Raw genomic sequence first — 9,431 nt, forward strand, 5'->3', positions numbered from 1 at the left:
AAATATGGTCTTGACAGACAGACAAAGTGTTCCTAATCCTAAGCACATAGGTTCTGTTTGTTCCTGTTGAATTACAGAACCCCAAAATTTTCCAAGAGATCGTAATTAAACTACAGCGAATCATAACATTACACCCAATCAATATACGGAATATACGGAACTCAGACCGAATAGTTCCACGAAAATATGATATTCGGTCGAGAAACATGAACCGAAAACGTCGAAATGAGTCCGTCATTAGGAAATGAACATTATGTTGCTGCTCATTGAATCAGAAGTTAATACATAGGTACGTATAGCTTGCGGTTGCCATGGAGCTACGTATTATAATACACATTTATAGTAGAATAGTCTGGTGCTAAGAAAGGCTAAGAAGAGCTGTTTTGAAAATGAAAATATATCGGACGCCTGGACAGTAATGATAATCCACTGAAAGTGATCAACATGAGTAATTTTGCTATTGCATTTTTAGTAGGCGTTTTTTTTTTTTTCATTTACGTTTATTTCTTTTCATAATGTTTTTTATTTAATTTAAACAGAGAAGGATTTAGCCTCGATTAAGTCGATGGTGAACTAGTAGCTCGTATCCTTTCCTTATGCAATCATGGAACGGAGGCCCTTCATTGTCGGTCTGGATTTTTGTGTGAAGATATCAGTATTATAGAATTTCGAATTAGTAGCCCAATATCCTGGGGTGGGCACAAGACCAATACTGGGGTGGTCATGCCCCCCCCCCCCTCTATATAGTGTAATAGGGTACTTAATAAATAGGGCATATTAGGCAACGCTCTGCGTAGGGGGCGACACAACTTCCATGACGACGTCAGTTCTCTTTATATTTTGTAGAGTATTAGCCTATGTCTAACAGTGGACGTCCTATGGCTGATATGACGATGAACTACGAACTACTGTTGTCAATTTTGCAGTCAACAAATAAAATTTAGCTACTTAGCTTACGTTTACGCATTATCGACGAAATTGCCACTAAAAATTAATTTTCCGTGCTCTCCATTCGCGAAACTTAGTACAATCTCGACTATTCGAGTCGTAATAAGCCGAGCTTACCGAAAGCTCGGCTTAAAGTTCAACCCGCCCGGCTCGTTACGTCAGAAAAACGTAGCGAGCTAGGGTTGACACTCATGTTTAAGATTCACGGCGGGAGCAGGGTCTTGGATGTTTCATATGTAACTACATAGACAACACTGACAATAGATCTGAATTTTGTATCCGTTTCATTGGTAATATTTTTTGTAATTTTATTATAAAAACGTATGCAATTACCCAGAAACGACTTTTTGGTTTTAGCCAGTCTGTAAGATGGAACTTTAAAGCTTCCCTGTGTTTCTAGTAGCCTTTGGCTTATCGACGTTAGTAGGTACTAACGCCATCTGGCCTATCACAGTGCCCTTAGTGTAAGTTTTCGGTTACAAAATACGTCTCGATCGCGTTCGCGTTTAAATCTCAATTTGTATGGAAACACGAACATCGCAAACGTTCCGCTAGAGGCGCTGTTCGTGTTTCCATATAAATTGAGATTTTAACGCGAACGCGATCGAGACGTATTTTGTAACCGAAAACTTTGTCACTTCAAAGTTCAATATCTCAAAAACGGCTGAACCGATTCGAAGGGAACAAAGAACCACTGCAAGGAAACTCGCTTTCACGCAAAAAACAGCATCACAATCAGTCCATCCGTTTGAGAGATACGATTCTATAAACAGACAGACATTCGTGTCTAACTTGTAACAGCCCTCTTTTTGCGTCAGGGGTTATAAATAAATTACGATCTGCTAGTTAACGCTAAACTAAAAATAAATTGCAATATAGCTTCAAAGTACTAAAACCAACGTCTGGTTATACAGTCACCAGCACGATACGACTCTATTTCTAGGGCCGGAAGGACGTGTCAGATATTTTTGCACGCTCCGCTGTGGCAGATGTTAATGCTGGTGACTGTACATATGCGTTTACATAGAAAATACATGCTGTATTTGGAGACACGACAATTTCTCCTATTACCATTATTTTAATGTTCCTATAGGCGAACTGGTACAGCCCTAGAGAGCATACGGAAACTCCGATACTCAAGACAACCTGCGCGCATCGGTTATTGAGTTGTTCGCAACACTGTTTATTAAAGACCCTTTATTTTAACTACCGTACAAAGGAAGTATACTTAGTGAAATTAATTTAACTCACATATTCGAGTCGTCAACGAGGGCTTATTAAAAAATTTGTAATCTTACAACTCTTAAGGAAATGACTAATGACTAAGAAAGAAAGCCGCCTGGGCAATTGGCTATTGGTAATGTAACTGAAAAATTAAAAAACTTCTAAACATAAAACGCGGATGTGTGCCAGATTTAAGGCAATTTCTTGTTTTCTCTTTTGATTGAATCAGCAGAATTCGTGCTTATTAAAACAAATGAGACTTGGACGTAGTATTCTTTTAGTTCCCGCATATGAGGGGTTAAAATGTAAAGTAAATATGCCAACTGATTTTTTGAGGTTAAAAAATACTTGAGTAGGTAAGTACTGTATATTTTCATAGGCCTCAAAAATATTCCAAAGAAATATTAATTAATTGCTGGCTATTAAATTAGAGTGGGAACGTAGACGACTACGGCTCGCACACGTCAGATTTTTCTCTACAAGTTTTTGAAATAATTACACCAAAATTGTAAAGTAAACTATATTTCCATAAACTCACACACGGTGAGACTTTCAACTTACATCTAAAACATAGTAACTGCACTTTGAGCTTACAAAAAACAAGGTGGTCGGAGAATTAAAATATAATTAAACTGGTGTTTAGCAGGATTGCAGTCAAACAGCTTTATTATAATACCAAGTCATCTGGATCAACAAAATTAAAAAGTTAGGAAAATGAGGACAAACATCCCTTGAACATTTTAACGCACAATAATGTAAATTGGTGCAACCCAAAGTAAGATTTTCAAGGAAAAACCAAGTTTTTTTATATTATTTACATACATACAGCGGTCTTTACATACAGATATACGTTCTTTGTAATAATAAAATGCTGAATCAATACTGCAATGAAAAACAGAAACAAAGTTGCTCACTTGCGAATCCATTCGTTACATTCTTTCACATCACTAAATGAAGTTACTCCTCAATCTGACTCTCTCGTTTCTTTTTCTTTTTCTCTTCTCACTCTTGGGCGTTTCCACTGCGGCGGCCTCTTCTACCTCCTGCGATTCTTCAGCCTGGGAGGCGGTCTAGGGGACTACTTCTTCTTCTTCTTCTTTTTCTTCTCAGAGGTGGGTTCTGGTTCTTCTACAGTTTCCTCTTTTACTTCTACCTTGACCTTTTTCTTTTTGGGTGTTACCTGTTAAAAAAAAACACTGGATATAAAAACTACATAGGTCAATGCATCACATACATAACTATTATCCACAGTAATCCACACTAGTATAATAAATGCAAGTGTCTTTTTGTCTGTTGCCTTCTCACGTTTAACCGCTGATCCAAACTTTTTTTTTTTTTTATTGACTGGATGGCAAACGAGCGAATGGTCTCTGATGGTAAGAGATCACCACCGCCCATAAACATCTGCAACACCAGGGGTATTGCAGACGCGTTGCCAACCTAGAGGCCTAAGATGGATACCTCACGTGCCAGTAATTTCACCGGCTGTCTTACTCTCCACGCCAAAACACACAGTGCAAGCACTGCTGCTTCACGGCAGGATTAGCGAGCAAGTGGTGGTAGCAATCCGGGCGCTGGCACAAGGTCCTACCACCTGCAAATCAATCAATCAATTCAAATCAATTTAGATGGAATTCAGTATACTGATAGTTTAGGACATACAATATTTTTATCCTGGATAATTGCATTGTTCCCACGGGATAGCGATAAACGAATTCTACACGGACAGTCACGGGCAACAACTAGTACAGTTTATTCTAATTAGTCACAAAAAGTTATATTTTTCATTTGTCTATTATTTTGGAGTTCTTTTGCTAAGGCCAAATCTACAAATTAAGACCTAAGTGTGGGTTCCTCATGAAAAAACCGGGCAAGTGCGAGTCGGACTCGCGCACCGAAGCTCCGTACACATTTATAGGTATGTAAGTTAACGGAATCGTGTCTTGAAGATATTCTCGCTTTTTCAGAGTGATTTAATACATCTAGTGTATGCAGAGCCCTACTCTTAAGCAAAATGTACGCAGTGGTGGTCAGATTATATTGGGTCATTGATATTTACAGACAACATAAAAATCAAGATTTTCAGACTTTCCTAGTTGGTTGTGTTATAATAGCTACCTTCATACCAAAATTTCAAGATTCTGAGTTCACGGGAAGTACCCTGTAGGTTTGATTCCCTAGCGAGTTTCGAAATTTGCGGAAATTTGCTGCATAAACGGCTGCATCTTTTGATTGCGTTGGCTAGAAGTTTGATTTTTTTTCACAGCTCCAAGGGACAGTAGAAACCTCTATTTTGATATAAATTTCAGCTTGATACCTCCACGCGTTCCCGAAAAAACGGGCTTGACAAACAGACAGACAGACGGACCAAAAGTGATCCTATAAGGTTCCGTTTTTCCTAAACCGGAACCCTAAAAACAATAAAAAAAATTGTCACACAGACCTAACAACCTGTACAGTCAACCAATTTTGATTCCTAGGCCAATTTGATAAGCATTGTTAGAGTGAATTGAAATATTTACTACTAGCTTATGCCCGCAGCTTCGCGCGCGCTGTGTTCAAGGGAACTGCATTTTTTCGGGATAAAGGTAGGTAGCCTATGTTACTCTCCAGCCTATAAACTATCTTTATGCCAAAAATCACGTCAAAATGGAGCGACGGATCGACATGATTTTTGGCATAAGACGGCCAAACATACAAACACGCACACTTTCGCATTTATAACATACTAGCTTTCCCTTCCCTTGGGAACTGTGCATTTTTCTGGAATAAAAAGTAGCCTATGTCACTCTCGGGCCCATAAACTATCTCTATGCCAAAATTCACAGATTTGTCTATGATCTTGGAGTTATTTTGCGAAGAAGAAATCTACACACTAACTAAGACCCTAAAGTGTGGGTTCCTCATGAAAAAATACATGTGTCTCACACAGACTATCTTGTACAGTCAATCAATTTGATCCCTAGGCCAATTTGATAAACATTGTTGGAGTGAATTGAAATTATTTACAATAATAAGGTTCCATGGTGGCCCTGGAATCAAATTGGTTGACTGTTGATGTCTATGATCCAGACAGACCATGCCCTTGCAAATTAATATTCCTGGTAGATGCAGATCCTTACCTCGCTGGCTCCGTCTTCCAGTTTGATCTTCTTGCTTGGCGCGGCCTCATCTGGTGAGTGTTCTCTCTTCATTGGCTTCTTGTCCAGGGTACTGTCTGCTGCCACTGGGTATTGGAATACCTCACTGTAGGCAAAAATGGTTTGATTAAATCGGGACCATTCATTAGTTATGAAAGGGAGATAGTATAGACCCAGGCCCTATACCACGAAGTGAAAAACTCGAACTTCGTATGTTGCAGTCCCGCTGACGCTTATGTCATTTAGTGAAAGGGACGGTGCGATACAAACTTCCAATTGAAAGTTTCGCAGTAGGCCGTCTGTCTGTCTCCCCTATGTATACAAGATTTCTCACCTTCCTAGATATATTACCAAGTTTTCCTAAAACATCTAATTGTTGCAATGTAAGAACCACCATAAAAAGATGAAAAACCTCCACATTAATATATTTATATTTCAAAGTTCAGTATCTTAAAAATGGAAACTTAGCTTCTTGATTATACTAACTTATGATCAAAAAAATTGTAACTGTTCCATAGGCACAATTTGAAAATGGTTATTTTAAAAGAATTAGTTACACTAAATTTCTAATTCATTTTTTTTTATTTGTGCATCACATAAGTCTATGTTCAACTGGACAACACAACTGTACAGTTATATATTAAGTGCTGTGGTATGGTCAAGGACTTTAATTAGTTGAGTCAACACGGAACCTTTTCAAAGGAAAAATCACTATAAATTTCATTTTTAATTAATTGTCACTATGACGTTTAGTGTGAAATATTTTCATGGTTAAACTCCTTGACCGTACCTACTAAATAAACAAACAAAAAGATAAATGTAGAGATGTATATCAAATCAACCAGATAATAGACATTTTAGTAAGATGAAAGCACTGTGCATGAATGTGATATTTAAATTGAGAAAATCAAACTCAGATTGTTTGTAATTAAAATGAAAGATGAATTGTTAAAATTTAAAATTTGTGACAAGCATTTTGGGTACTTACGATTTACTGTGATATTTCTCGAACTTGGCCTTCGCTTTGCCAGTTCCACTGATCCTTCTCAAGTTGCCTTCCTCAAGCAGTCTCAACTTGTTCTCCAGTTTGACCTTATGTTCAGCCCCGAGCTCAAATGTTACATCTTCTCCGAAAGCATCCACCCTTGTAGCTAGAGCTGCCTTCGCCGCAAGCATACGAGACATCTTACCCTTATTCTTTGTACTACACTGACCAACTAACTGAGCATGATAAATTAAACCATATTTTGGTGTGTCTTTCTTTGTCTTCAATGCTCTAAAGAGGGCCTTCTCTGCACCAAAGATCTGTATGGTTGATGCTGGGTGTTTGGCTAGATTCATTAAGGAGCCAGCATGGGCTATCAGTCTAGCACCAATGTGTTCACCAATTAACACCGTTAGGTTTGGTGCCATGGCCATCATACGGGCTTTTAGATAATCTGTCAGATGCGTCCTATAGTCTGTGATAGATATGATTTCGTCACACAGATTCTGAATGTTCTGGATATCGTCATCAGATATCTCAGTACCCATGGAGATTTCGGCAGCTTCCTTCACCTTCTCTTCCAAATCCTCTGGTAGAATGTCTGACAGGTCTGTTTTCGAGGCATTGTCACGGGTACCAACAAGCTTAACAATTTTAACGAATAAAGTTGTTGTCTGTGAATTTTTCCAAGTTCCGGGAAGTGCCAGCCGTACCATTCACGACACCTCATAACGTAATTGTTCAGTTCCTTGTCTAAATCATCTAAGAGGCACTGTGCTTGTACAATCATGGTGTCATTTTGTCTGGCGAGAACTTGAGCTTGTATCTGGACAGAGAATGGGCAGACCCAGAGCCATGGCAGTCATTTCCTTCTTCGGTAGTCCAGCTAGAAGGCTGTCCATTTGCGAGCGAATGCATCTCAATAACTCTTGGACATTGAGTTTGCTACGCACTGTAGGTTAAATTTTTCTTTATGGCACTGCCAAGCTTGCGTCTCCAACCAGTAATTGATCTGGACTTCCTTGCACACATATTTCTTAAGAGCTTTCTTCAATGGCTTTGATATTTTGCCTTCTATAGCTGCTGTAGTGGCAGCTAATGCTTCCGTAGTATCCTCGAACTTGATAAAGTTCTTTAGTTTTACACTGAAAATGTAGATGAAATTAATAATAATCCTTCCACTACCAGTTTGTTTCAACATAAATTTAAATAAAATGAAAATTATCTTACACTGCTGAAGCGCCTTCTGGGGAGTTGAATTCTTGATGCAAAATCTTTGATTTCTGACAACTTGGACTCATCCAATAACTAAAAATAAAACGGAATGTTTAAAATATTACTTAAAAACAAATCGCGAGCGCAAAATACGATATAATTGTAGATAAACTTGCGCTATTATACAATGAACAACGATAAACACGATCTATTTACGGCCAACTTTTTACTAAAATTACAAAAATAATGATTCTGTCTGATACTCTGATCTCAAACTTAATAATCAACACAAATACTTGTGACAAAACAAACAATTTATTTTAAAAAAATCGAGCATTACGAGGTAGGTTAACCACAACACGTGTTGATATCTTACCATTGAAAATTGCGTAGCCCGCCGGCGTTTCGAACAGAACCAACATGTTTAAAACACCAAGTATTTCCACTAAAATAGTTTTTCACTTATTTATGAGCACATTTGCTATTTATGCACGCAAGCGCAAGAGCATCACCGCCGCACTCGAGATTTTGATTTTTGTTTGACAGACAGACGGACGAGACGAGACGACAGGGCAGGCAACTACGAAACTCGAAACTCGAACTTCGTGTTGTGCGGTCTCTCTGACACTTATACTATTTAATACGAGAGCGAAAGGGACGGTATGATACAAACGAACTCAGAGTTTCGTAGTAGCCCTGCAGGACAAGACAGAAGCGGTGCTGTGTTGCCACGCGTAATAAACTGAGAACCATTTTACAATAATGGTAGCTTTAGTAGTTTTTCAAAAAAGAAGAATAATAAATATTTCAGCACTTACAAAATAAACTTAACTTCATCAATTTGTTAAAATAAGTAGGTACTTAATCAAAATTAACTTCTGACATTTGTATGTTATTAAAGTAACATGTGCCCTTGTAAATTAATAAAAAATAGAGAAAAAGAAATAAGTACTTACTTAGATACCGTATTGTTTTTTAAATCTAAACATGTGATAATTGATTATTTTGTCATGTATTTTTTTGTAATTTCATACCTATTAGGTACTACTAAATTTTACTACACAATTATCATTTATTACAATCGAGCAGGCATGTTATATTTAACTACACAGGGAACGAAAAATGATTAAGTATCGATTTAATGACAATGAAGCTTGAAGTTAATTCTGGGTTCAACAATAAAACCGGCCAAGTGCGAGTCGGACCCGCGCACTGAGGGTTCCGTTCAGCTCTAAAAATTCGAACAGAAAAGGTCTAGTTCAGGTAGGTAGGTACCTACCTGTTCAATTTCATAAAGTAACAGCTGTGGTCTCTCAATTAGAGTAAGTACATCATAATGTGTGCGTGTGCAGTTCTCAATCCTCACTGGGGCCGCCGTGGGAAATACAGTCCAAGCTCACCGACAAACACACACACACACACACTACCATTGATATTTACCTACTATTATTTAGAGAAGAATAACCAACGCCTGCACTTATTCTTACAGCAATTCACCGCCTGTAAAATACATAAATTCCAATACAGGTTCTAAGCATTCAATACACAAAATTTAATAATCACATTTCTATCGTCCGATCGGTGCAGACGCGCCTCGCTCGATGGAATCCATTCACCAGTTCATTCGCTCAATCATTCACTCCGATCGAGAGTGGATGCATGCTTTTTATGCAAAATTATTGAATTTTGCGAATTCAAATAACGTCGCTAGCAAGCGGAGATAAAATCCATTTGCGATAACGTTCACCCAATAACGGCAATAAGTAGTGAAATATAAGAGTACATATTTTATTTACGAGTAAGAGTAGGTTAAGTGTACAGAGTTCGTATGAAAAGGTAACTGGATAATAATATGAACGGCGTTTTACCCGAGTGCGTCTAAGACCAAAAGGAGGGTGAGGGTGATGACCTATATGTGA

The 9,431-nt window shown here is 38.1% G+C and overlaps 1 pseudogene; it reads right to left on the bottom strand.

The window, feature by feature from the left end:
• Positions 1–3,129: 3,129 nt before the first annotated feature.
• On the bottom strand, positions 3,130–7,934 carry LOC141426289 (nucleolar protein 58-like; annotated as a pseudogene).
• Positions 7,935–9,431: the final 1,497 nt, after the last annotated feature.

Source organism: Choristoneura fumiferana, chromosome 3 (genome assembly GCF_025370935.1).
Source record: "Choristoneura fumiferana chromosome 3, NRCan_CFum_1, whole genome shotgun sequence".
NCBI classification, from domain to species: domain Eukaryota; kingdom Metazoa; phylum Arthropoda; class Insecta; order Lepidoptera; family Tortricidae; genus Choristoneura; species Choristoneura fumiferana.